Source organism: Glossina fuscipes, unplaced genomic scaffold (genome assembly GCF_014805625.2).
Source record: "Glossina fuscipes isolate IAEA_lab_2018 unplaced genomic scaffold, Yale_Gfus_2 142, whole genome shotgun sequence".
NCBI classification, from domain to species: domain Eukaryota; kingdom Metazoa; phylum Arthropoda; class Insecta; order Diptera; family Glossinidae; genus Glossina; species Glossina fuscipes.
In genome coordinates this window covers 1,131,139-1,143,128 of record NW_023998485.1, presented here as the reverse complement: position 1 = coordinate 1,143,128, position 11,990 = coordinate 1,131,139, and the positions used below count along the sequence as shown (strand labels likewise).

Sequence of the window (11,990 nt, the reverse complement as noted above, 5' to 3'; positions counted from 1 at the left end):
TTTGATATTTTTTTGTGCTAACAGGGTGGCCGCTTCGTACTATGTACTTGAAGTTTTCAAGTATCATAGCGAACTGCAACTTTTAATTTCATTTAATTTTTTCGATTAAAACTTTCATTCATAAAAAGTGTAGAATTGTTTTTGTAATTTACGAGTTTTGTACGTTTTATGCGATTTTTGTTGAATTTAATTGCTAAAGCGTGTTATTACTGTCTAACTATCGAATTATTGTGTGGTGGCACAAAATTTTTTTGTTTTGCTTTTTTATAGAAAACGTTTTCAATTTTTCTATGTTAAGATATTTATTAAAGTTTCCAATCCAGTCTTAAGTGGTTTAATCGTTTTCCTTGTGACCCCTTCACTTGACTGTTCAATTATTTAATATTTGTAAATATAACAAAATTTCAAAGAAACTGTGCTCTGTATGAGAGAACATAAAGGCGAAGATAATTTGAAAATGTGTCTAAACATCGAATTCTTTTCATTTGCCTTAAGCCCAATTAAGCTTTGGCGCTATTCCGTTAAGTAAGCAGCTTTATGGCAAGTCTACGTAAACAAGCACAGAAAAAATGTTTATTAAAAATTAAGCATTATAAAAGACACGATGACAATTGAAAATAGGGAAGAAAAGAGAATTTCCCTTGGTGTGAGCATAACGTTATTTATATTACCTCCGAAGGATGGGGGCATATTTATTTTGTTGAAAAGTCTGCAAAGTTTGTCCGAAGGAAGTGTCAGAGACTTATTAAAGTATTATTGGTGTGTTCTTTGTCACCTAATGTCCGTCTCCTGGCCGTAAAAACGTCTCCAAATTTTACTGAAACATGGAAAAAATCAGCTCATCCATCATTACATGTAGTTTAATTTTCTTCCTTGTTAAATCTAAGATTGCGCAAACACTGCTCCTACTAAGTAATGGTGTAGCATAGACTGTAAGAAGAATTTGTGACGATTCTTAAATTAAATATTTCGATGCATTAGACGATTAGGCAGACGGATATTTCTTAGGCGATGCCGTTGTTTATGTTTGTAAAATGAAAATTTAATGGAATTCGGTATTAGAAGCCCTTATATGCGAACAAAAGATTGTCGCACGCACGCAAAACTTATATACAATATAAGCTGACAATATGGGTACGCTCCCCAAAAATTTCAATCTTACGATTTGCCAGGCGAATTCACAGCATGAATGTAGCTTGCGTACTCGTTTTTTTGATAATAAATTTTTGTAATAAATTTACTTGCAAAGGTAAGTCGAATTCGCGAAAATGCGGCTAGTAAATATAAATGAAGACCACTAGACTCGTGAATTGAGTAAATTTCAAGTAAAGACTTTGCTTGAAAGATGAAAAGGTGGGTTGAATTTCTCATAAATAATAACTATTTCAACGCTTACTAATATAGCTTCAGTGTATTGCCTTATTTGTGACGGCAGTACGTTAGAAGCTGTAAAGGATATGATAGGACAGTAGCATGACCTTTAGTGATAAATATTAATTTCAATAGTAAAAAGTACATTTTTTTTGGAAATATTATCACGCTAAAAAAAACAAAGAATTTATTTGAAGAGTACTAAATATTTTATAAAAATGAACCATTTTATGAAAGTACCCTCTGAAGGATACATACATACGCTCGAAATTTGGCGTAAAATATAAAAGTATGCTTTCACGACAAACGAATGTGACTTCATTTTTTAAATTATCTAAGGCTGACAACGATTGCTTTTAGGAAGCTAGCGCTCAAGCTAAACTTTCAGAAATGGATATAGGCGGGCAGAGGAATATTCATGCAATATAGAGCATAAGTAAATCGGTTTAATTCTTCATATTAACGAAGTATATGGGATATTCGAAGCTTGTAATAACACAATGTAATAATAATATAAGTAATTTACAAATATAACTATATAATCTCACGTTTAAGTAAAGACATAAGCAAATTACTAAACACAAACATCTTGGTAAATAAGAAGAAAGACTCTTTACCTTTCTCAAATGTATAGCTTTTCTATATTTTTATTTTGAATTTTTTTCTGTTTAAAACCGTTGCTAACAGATCTCTAATGTTGTTTGGAATACACACTTGTGCTTCACATTAATGCTAACATGGATTTTTTGACTCTGTTAACTAAGCTACAATGTAACAGGTTTCTTTAACATAACATAAGTGAAGTTCTGTCTTCTTTGCATATCTAGAATCTATATGTTATTCTAATGCATACAATTTGTAATATTAAAATAGCAGCTAAACCTATAGCTCTTGATTTTTTTTTAAAACTTTCTCTTCCGGACATAGGAGCAACTAAGTTATCGTACATGTGGAAGTGTTTATGTGTTTCACAAACTGTGTAAGTCAAAGATTATGTTTACGTATGGTCGTGTGATGCGTAAGTGTTTACAATGTAACGTAACATTTTATGTTGCACATGAATTTGCGCCTAAGTTTTCAATTTGCTTTTTGCCGCAATTTTAGTTTGAATTTGCGTACGAGACGGTTAAGACGAGCTTTGCCAGGAAATAAAACTCTGATAGATTTATACTACAAATAATTAATAAATAAAAACTTATGAAAATTTAACTAAATAGTTTAAAGTAAATTTATGAAGTTTTTGAAATAAAATGAACAAGAATTTAAAAAAACATTGACAACAGGGGAAAGAAAAATTGATAAAGGACTCCTATTTAGAATACTCATAAATTATCGCAAAAAAAGGAAATATACAATTACAGTGAAAAGTTTAGACTTTTTCAAATTAATTGAAATTTTATTTTAAAGTTTTTAGCGGAAAAAATGTTCACAAAAGTTTAACATATAGTTATGTGTTTCTCATTTAGTTTCTAAATTGAAAATTTTAACCGTAAACAAACGGTAAGTACCTAATTAGAAACATAATAAAAAGTCAAGTAATATTTAATAAAGTAAAAATATGGCAAAACAGTACAGAAATAGTTGCTTTTTATAATCTTCAGTGAACAATGAACTATATTATATTTTTTATTTCCCCTATTATGTCCAGGAATAAGCGTAAAATCTTACAAAAATAAAATGTGTTCTAGAATAGCCCAAATTTTATTTATAAATGTCTACTTGTCTGTCGCTGCACCAGTTTGTTGAAAAGCCTTCTTTTAGTCCACTCTTTTGCTAACTTGTCTTTTCTACAGATTTGTTCGTGTAGCTAAAAGAATCACCGCTTACAGATTTATCCAAACACAGAACCTTTCGTGTGCTTCTTCGACCGTCAATATAGTCATCTGTGTAATGGTCAATTCGTCGACATATGTCATCTGCTCGTCTTAATCCGATCGTGATCCTTCGCAGATGCGAAGTAGACACTTATGCAGACTTACGAGTCTGTGGACCCTTCTCCGTCTCCCTTCGGTGACTATTAAGAACGCGGGTTTACAAGTCTGCCTTCCGAAAGGTTCATGGGCTTTTAGGTAGTCGGCAAGCCGGTGAATAAGCACATTCGTTAGCCTACATGTGTGTTAACGTGCAATCTCGGGCTTCTCTACAAAAAAACCATCGGTATCCATCTAAGCACAAAGAGATTCTTCGGTCTATTGGTCCGTCCTTTTAAGGTTGCAACCATCGTAACTAGTCTTTCTTCAGGATAAACCGTAGATGTCCATCTCATGTCTCTAAAGTGATTTCTCGATCCATTGTATTGTAATGCGTAAGCCTACCTACCTCGTTCACTTACATCAGATCCGTCTCCATACACGTTCGTTCACTTACGGCTGCAACTATCTGCTTGAAAATGTAAAATTTATTGTAAATACTAATTGGTATTCGAGATTGTAAGATGAAGGATTAACGTTTCCTATATCTTTCTAATCTATTGACTTGGAAGAGAAATTCGTTGCATGTTTCATGACATGTTTTACACGGTCCCTTGAAAGTTATGACCAGTTGTGAGCAGATTAAAATATTTATTGAAGATTTAAATGGATATTTAAAGGATATCTGAGAAACAAAATGTAGAGGAAGTTAATTTACTAAACTAGACCGCCAGAGTGCTGTCAGCTTATTTGTATGATTGGATTGTATTTGTATTTTGCATAGTTGCCGTAGGTATTAAACACGCGCGCAAAAACACACGTTTGTTAAAATCTTAATGCTAATGTTAAAGTTGTGACATACATGTATTTGAGAAATGTTGTTGTACATAATATATAATCCTATAAAATATAAAATGTTTAAATTTCCTTAGGACGTTACGCTTCGTTTATTCTCATTAATTTTTTTATGTTTACATTCTTTAATTTTGGAATGTGTTTGTTAGAGCCAAGGAAAATAGGTAGGTCGTGGTTATTAAAATATATGAGATAAAATAGGTTATGATTTCTTATATGCGTTTCTGAAATTCCCAATTTTATATATCAATTAATATAAATTTTGCGGGAAATGCGTTACGAGACCTTTCGTAATTTTATTTCTCTTAAGTATATAAATTTTTGTGACCATTTCCTATAAACACCTTCGTGTACGCTTTTTATATATTTATTATTATCGGGTTGTCGGCCTTTTGTTTTAATAATAATAAAAAAATTCAAAATAAAAGCATTTCATTCAACAAACCACAAAAATTTTAACCACTTTATATAAAACGGTTAACCAAAAGAAAAAATAAAAGACAACACCTTTAGGTTAACCTCAAGTTTTTTTTTATATATGACACAAGCCTAACCGCCAAATAACTGGTCATATTACCATCGGCTAGCCCTTAAGCAAATACATCGTGCATTTGTCTATCATCTTAGAATAAAATTCTATAAATTATTTATTTGTTAATGAATGTTGTTAATGTCAGTTCAATAATCATAAAAAGACATAAGAGGACTTAGCGCCTCTTCTACGCATTTTTATTACCATTTCACCTTTTCAAGCACGTCTCATTTGATTGTTAGTTAGTTATGTTTACGATAAATGCTTGCTTCCATAACAAGCCGTAAACGCGTTAGGTGTGTTTATCAGCAAAGGTTTGATTTGATATAAATATAGCGGAACCTTTTGGGAGGGACGCCAATGTTCAACCATTAAAGTGTGCGCATGTGTTTTACGTTTAACGGCGAGGGTTCTTGAGGAGAGAAAAGTAATAATTGTACGTGAATTTCATGTTTTGTCGGTATTTTATTTTTATTTTATTATATTCTCACCATACGAAGAATCATATACAGTATTCCTCAATATGAAAAAAACGGGAAGAGGCAAATTCTCTTATCTTTGAGAAAGTTTTCCTCTTGTCGACGATAAGCGTTCATTACGGGCAGTATAGATTCTGATCTTCGATACATTTCTATATTTCAATTAAAAATTTTGCATTATATCGATTGTGCATTGTTTGTTTCATGTATGATTGAAATTTATCGTTTCACTCTCCTTTTATTTATTGTTCTTATGAGTTCGTTAAAAATGTAAAGCTTTTATGTAAAGAAGTAGTATATATATGTAGATAGTATTTTTCTTACGATTGGTCGTAAATGTCGAGATATATGAGGCGTCGTTGACTTTGGATCTAATGTAAGTATGTAATTTGTTGTAAGATGTAAAGATATTGCTGCGAAAATCCTCTACATCTTACAATTCTATTTCAATGTAGGTTCAGTACGCCCGTGAATACAAGGTTCCTGCTTATTGACTGGAGACCTTAATAAAAGCAACGGGCACTAGCCAATTTTTAAAAACTGCGATTATCTCAAATTCTATTCACAAACGCAGCGAGAAAAACCAATTAATCAAATACGTTTACCCACCACAAAGACAAGGTGAAAGTTGTGTACGAAAAAGCCTCATGTTTTGATCTCTGTAAAAAGTAAAAACACTATTTCCAGACTAGGCCGCCAATTATATACCCTTGACTGCGCCGCTTAATACCATTTTTTTATTTATTTTCGTTCGAAGAGAGCTTTTGTATGGCAGGCGCACCGAAACCTTAATAGACATAATCTAAATTTTGCAAAATTGGTTGTTTTAAAGAAGGTATTTTTACTCTTCATCTATCTTTGTCAGAAACCAACAAAAATTGGCCTTTAATGTAATATAAAATCGTACTTTTCTTGACAATTATTATATTGGACTGGATCCAAGAAATAGACTTGCATTGCCCAAATTTGTTACAATTAATTTAAATGTTAAATTACAATTATGGATCAACTTTCTCAGTTTTTATGGGCAAAATAATGGTACGTTGCAATCCGCTGCCTTAGATAATTTAAGTATTTAGGACTCTCCGCAACAAAACCAAAAGTCGACAGAACTCTATAAAAAATACAAAGGCTAGAACTGATCATCTGACCTTTTCTCAAACATTAGAAAAATTTCGAGCAATATTATTAGCTTATCAGCCGTACGATTCCTAGTATATGTTGTTTGATTATAGTTTGTTCCCTTTCTATTCAGAATTCGCTAAAAGATGTCCAAGAGTTTAGTGTCCCCATTTTTGATTATAAATTGTAGTTCCATAACGGCTTTGCCGATAAATTGGAGGTAATTCATCGAGCAAATTAGAACAACATGGAAGTATGTTTATATTAGTCAAAAATGAACTTCAGGGATCTAAAAAGTTTACATATTCATGATCAGTACAAGACTCCGGATTAATTTAGGCATCTTTATCCACCCGCGCTACTTTCTGTCTTTACTATTGAGATGGAAAACCGAACGACGTTTATATTCTCTGCTAACAGAATACGGGCACAATAAGACAGCAAAAAAGCAAGATTGACTTATAATCTTATTTAAAATTTGACATAAAGATTTGGTACGATAATAACAGATCAGAGCTAAAATATGTTAATAAGAATGTTACATTTAAAATATAACACATTTGTCTGTTGAAAAGATAAAAGAATTATCTGTTGAAAGTACGCTCTATCTAAAGCTACAACTTTCGCCAACCTTTCAGGCAAATCTTGGTGGCAATCCACGAAAGAGTTCATTTTTGGGTATGGTCGTAAGAGTGGAATTATCATTCGACCAAAAAATAAGTCATCTACTGAAAGAAGTAATATCTTCTGATATCAGCGGGGAGCGTAGGACATTCCAAATCTAAAACTCGCTCAGGAGAGTGAGTTTTGCTATATGCCGAACTTTTTTGTATTTGAATCCCACGATACCATGGGCTGTGGTATATTGCTGGTGCTTTTCGTCACAATTGCTCTAGTGTTGGTGGTAGCTTCCTTAGTGATAGTTTCGTTCTCCTGAACAAAAAGAAAACACAGCATTTAGGTTAAGATAGTACTTTCAAATTACACACACACTTGCACTCAAACATTCCATACCAACGTTAAAATAGAAAGAAGTCTACCTTTTTGCGGTGGGTAAATAGCTGGAACGATGGGCATAGAATTCAATAATGATGAGGGACGTTCAAGCTCCTAGTTGAGGCATAATAATTTAAATATAATGATGGATCCCTTAAGCTACAAGCCTTCTCTAAAGTGGTTTTAGAATTGGGTAAAATTTTGATTTTAGTTTTATACACTGATAATATATTGCTCTTACGCAAGTGAAACTTTGCCAATTATGAACAATCATGCCGTAAGTTTGTGTTACAAATAGGTGTGGACCTACATAGTGGATATAGAAAATTTGCTTTAAAAAATAAGTAACTATTTCGCTTGTTGTGTAAGTCAAATTTCTCGTATGATTGTAAGGTGATTAATGAGCGATCTTTCAGCAATGATCACTATTGACGATGTTTATTTTCATTTTTATATACATCATTTAACTTTAAAGACAACTTCATTTTCATATTTAACTTCAACAAATTAAAATATAGCCACACATAAGTCTTTAATTATAACCAAAGGAAAAAACAGAAAAAAAGAAGAGAAAGAAGAGGAGCAAATAAACCGCAAACACAGTAAAAAAAACATCATCGGTTTACATTAGATATCTGTTAAGATAGGCTTTAGAATACTTAGACTATGACTGCTGTTGCGCTTACAGAATTTAACATATAAAGGCGAGGCGGCAAAAGCTTAAGTGTATGAACGTTTAGATGAAATGTTTGCAGGCCATAAAGTGTCCATTTTAAAAAATCTTTGCACAATGTGTCTATCAAAGCAACTTATTTCTGAGTACACCAATAACTGCCGCTAAGTTTTTTTTCAATGTAACTTGGGGCGCACAATTGTAAAGAAGAGAAAAATTATTTTTGAAAATTGGGTCAAAATTCAGACCTAAAAATAACATCGTGGATTTACTTTGATTCATACGTAGTTTATGCTCGAAACTTAAGAAATATTTTCATGTTTACACATAAATGTGTCAAATTTGCTTCATATACAAAAGTTGCGGCCTCTTCTTGCTGTCATTAGCGTTATTCTCTTCAAGTATAGGCTAAGTGCTAGTGGAGAGGGAGCATCCCGTCGACATCGCACGTACTTGGCTTTAGTTTTGAAATTGGGTAATAGTATCAATTCACTTTTTATTACTTTCAGCTTTAGGTTCCTAGCAGCTCTAGTGAGGTTACAGCAAGTTTGTTACTCAGTCTGTATGTTCAAAAATTATTTTATAAGAACTTGGCGGAACAATTATATATGTAATTAAGTGTGACCAAGGCATCAAAGTTCAACTCATGTCCGTTTGCAAATCCTTACATTTATTTGCTTGCTCTTTTTGTTCACTACCTGTCCGTTAATTTAATGTCCCCGTCTACGTACTTATACATGGACTTATCAGTCGTATATGCGTCTGTTGTCTCTTTTTGAGGCGTCTTTTCATAGATATTCTTATATCATTTATTAAATCGTTGTTAAATACTGCTTGTCACGCCCTTTATTTATTTATTTTTCGTGCTAATAGGCCTGTCTACACGTACACTTTGATATTGCAGATGGTATATTGTGCCAAAACTAGCGATCGATTTAAAAGTTAAATAGGAACTCTAACATATTTATTTTTTTATTATACTACTAGAACGTTGCGCGAATTGGGATTGCAGGGTATAGAGTAGATGGGTATCTAAGGTTCGTCTTCAGCTGGTTGTATCTTTGTCAATTCTGTTTTCATTTTTTTATTGGAAACATAAGTATACATAAATATATTTACTTACAAAGTATAGGAAAGACAAGTGTTTCCATTGATAAATAAAATCGTAAATATTTCACATAATCGCATTTAAACAATTACAGAAAAGCTACTGCAGATTAATAGGGACTATATGTAGACCATGTGGATATGTTCTCTTTCATAATATAATAATTCATTTTCATTTTTTTCTTAGAAATCATCTTTTTAAAAATAGCAAAAATTTTTGAGTACTGTTATTGACGATATTGTTAACAACGTTTGCAATACTTCTACGCTATCCTTGCCTTTACCACTAAAAGAAATATATAAAAACTAAACTATCTGTAACCCATAATTTGCGCGAAAAATGAAAAACAATATGCATTACATAGTCCAACGATTACCTGAACTAAGTGCAATCATAGACATCATTATGAGATGAATTCTCCTTTTAGTGGTCCTCCTCTTTATTATTCTTCCCTTCTCTCCTTTATCTTTTGAACATTTCGTAAATCAGCTTGCTGTGTGTGTTGCGTACTTAAAAAAAAAAAGAAGAAAATAAGAAATTGATGGGAAAACATCTTTTATTTTAGTGATCCGTGTTATATCAGTTGATTTATCATTTCGGGTCAATGGTGTGACAAGTTGTTTTACTAAATCATTCATCACTGAAATGAACACAAGTCAATCAATTATGTTAAAAGAGAGTTTATAAGACGAACATTCTGTAAGATGATAACCGAATTAAACTAAAAGTAAAAACTTCTAAGTAATAGTTTAACTTTCTTCACTTAGTTCAAAAATGAAGAAAAAGCGCGCAGTCAATACAAAATGGAAATTTTGCACAACTGAAGCGAATTTTTTTTTTGACTAAAACATATTCTTTCATTTGAGACAGAAAAATTCATTGATTTCATATAGTCTCACAAATTTTCGATACTGTATAACGGTAACTGCGATATAGGTATGTATGGAAAAAAAATCCAAGCTATCAATTGTTGTCATGTTTTTGCTTTAATTGATAAATTTTGGGGTCCATTTTCAAGTAATTTATTAATTTTTGCATGGATTATTGTAATTGATTCAGGGCATTTCTAGGCCAATATATAAAATGATCCCAATGAATTCACCACCTCTATTTAGATTAGACGTGGACAATCGCCGATTCGTAACGTCGCCGAATCCGGTTAAACAACAATAGCTTGTTTATCGATGAATCACGCTTAGTATGACTTTTGCGTTTATGAAACTTCTGCGAAGAGAACAGGGACCTCTCAATAGATAAACATCTACTATGCTAACACTATTCTATTCGAAAAATATATGTATATATATATATATATATATATATATCTTTTGAACATTTCCGCGTGTTTTAGCTTCAATGACAAAACGAGTATACAAAGATTTTCACGCATTAAATGTCATCGTATTTGAATGAGTTGGACTCATTTACGAGATTTTTATTTTGGAAATGCAATGCGACTACGTAGAGATATAAAAAACACTAATTCCCAGTTAAAAAAATTGGTGTAGTTTGCCTGCAAATATACAAACAATCTGGAACTCGCTGAAAGCTTTTAAAATGTAGAAAAAAAAAATTGGCGTCATTATTCAATGAAAGTCGCTTTTGCGGTATCTGTGAAAGTGAGAATCATACGTTCTACGCGGTGCAAAATAACACAGAAAAGAGCAAGAATATGTATAATGCTGCAACTGAACCGATAGTTAATGCTTAAAGCTTCATAACACGCACACTTTTTATATGTCGTCAAAAGGACTGTTTCCATAAACAGTTTGTAAAGACAACTCCTAGCGTGTTAAAGAAATTATAAACTTTACAACAGTAATTCATTGGATGCAGTGAAGCGATCTTTTCGCAGCATTTAGGGGAGGGCTCGACATGTCAAGGACAGAAATCATTTGCTTCCTCCTACAGAAAGAAAAATTTACAAAATTACTTCTAAATAAACAGACATGTCTTTAAACGAGACCTTAATGGCTTATGTTTTTTTTTACGTTGCGATCATAAAAAGTGTTTTATTATATATATAATTTTTCATTATTTTTATACATATTTTCTATTCAAGGTTTAATGTATAATAAAATTTCATTAAATAAAACTCATGAACTCTTTTTTCTAAATAAAACCTTTTGAAATATCTTGAAAAATTTTTTAAAAGAGTGTATTCGTATTAAAAGATTTTAAATAAGAGATGAGTCATTAATCAATATAATTCAATTTTATGGTGGGAATGCTATCATTTATTTAAAGGTCTAAATATATTCTAAAGTAACTAGACATTCTATTTTTTTAAAAATAAATAAATTTGTTCTCACAACCCTCAACCAACACACTGGACATATAGTTTAATTTTTTTTTTTTGTTTGTGATTTTGAATCTATCAACGTAGTTTGAGATCAATTACAGATAATATTACATTATTTAATTAAATCAAAAACTAAATCATCAATACATAAATTTGTGAGTTTGTACATACCATCATGTATGTTTGTTAATGCGTTTTACACTCTAACGCGAATACTGAGTGTTACAAATGCAATGAATGAAGAGATCATTGCTCTGGCTAAATAGATATATAAATAAATTGACAGACAATTTATTGAGTATTGAGTATGCGTCAATACGTATGCATTTACATACATAAAATGATGACATGGCTCAGGGATTCCAGACGTTAGATAATATTTAAATTATTTTTTTATGTAAAAATGCATAGAAAATTGAAAAAAAAATTATTTTGTTGTATTCAAAATATTCGAGGAATTTCTTATAAGAATAACATTATATACGAACGCACATGTGAGCCTGTTTAATATTTACTTTGTCGTTGGACTTATATGTGCCTAACTATGATTTCAATTTGGACCGAGCATAAGCTTAGGATCTACCCATTTGTTAAAGTCTTGTTCTGATACGCCAGCTTTGAGTGCTTCTTCTTTTAAAGTTG

General features: G+C 31.7%; 1 protein-coding gene across 1 annotated transcript in view; it reads left to right on the top strand.

Moving 5' to 3' along the window:
- Positions 1–2,611: 2,611 nt before the first annotated feature.
- LOC119641075 (thrombospondin type-1 domain-containing protein 4) overlaps positions 2,612–11,990 on the top strand; it is a 76,084-nt gene continuing 66,705 nt past the window's right edge. The window contains exon 1 of the mRNA XM_038039503.1: positions 2,612–2,871. The gene's annotated coding sequence lies outside the window, so the exon portion shown is untranslated. The remainder of the gene's footprint in view (positions 2,872–11,990) is intronic.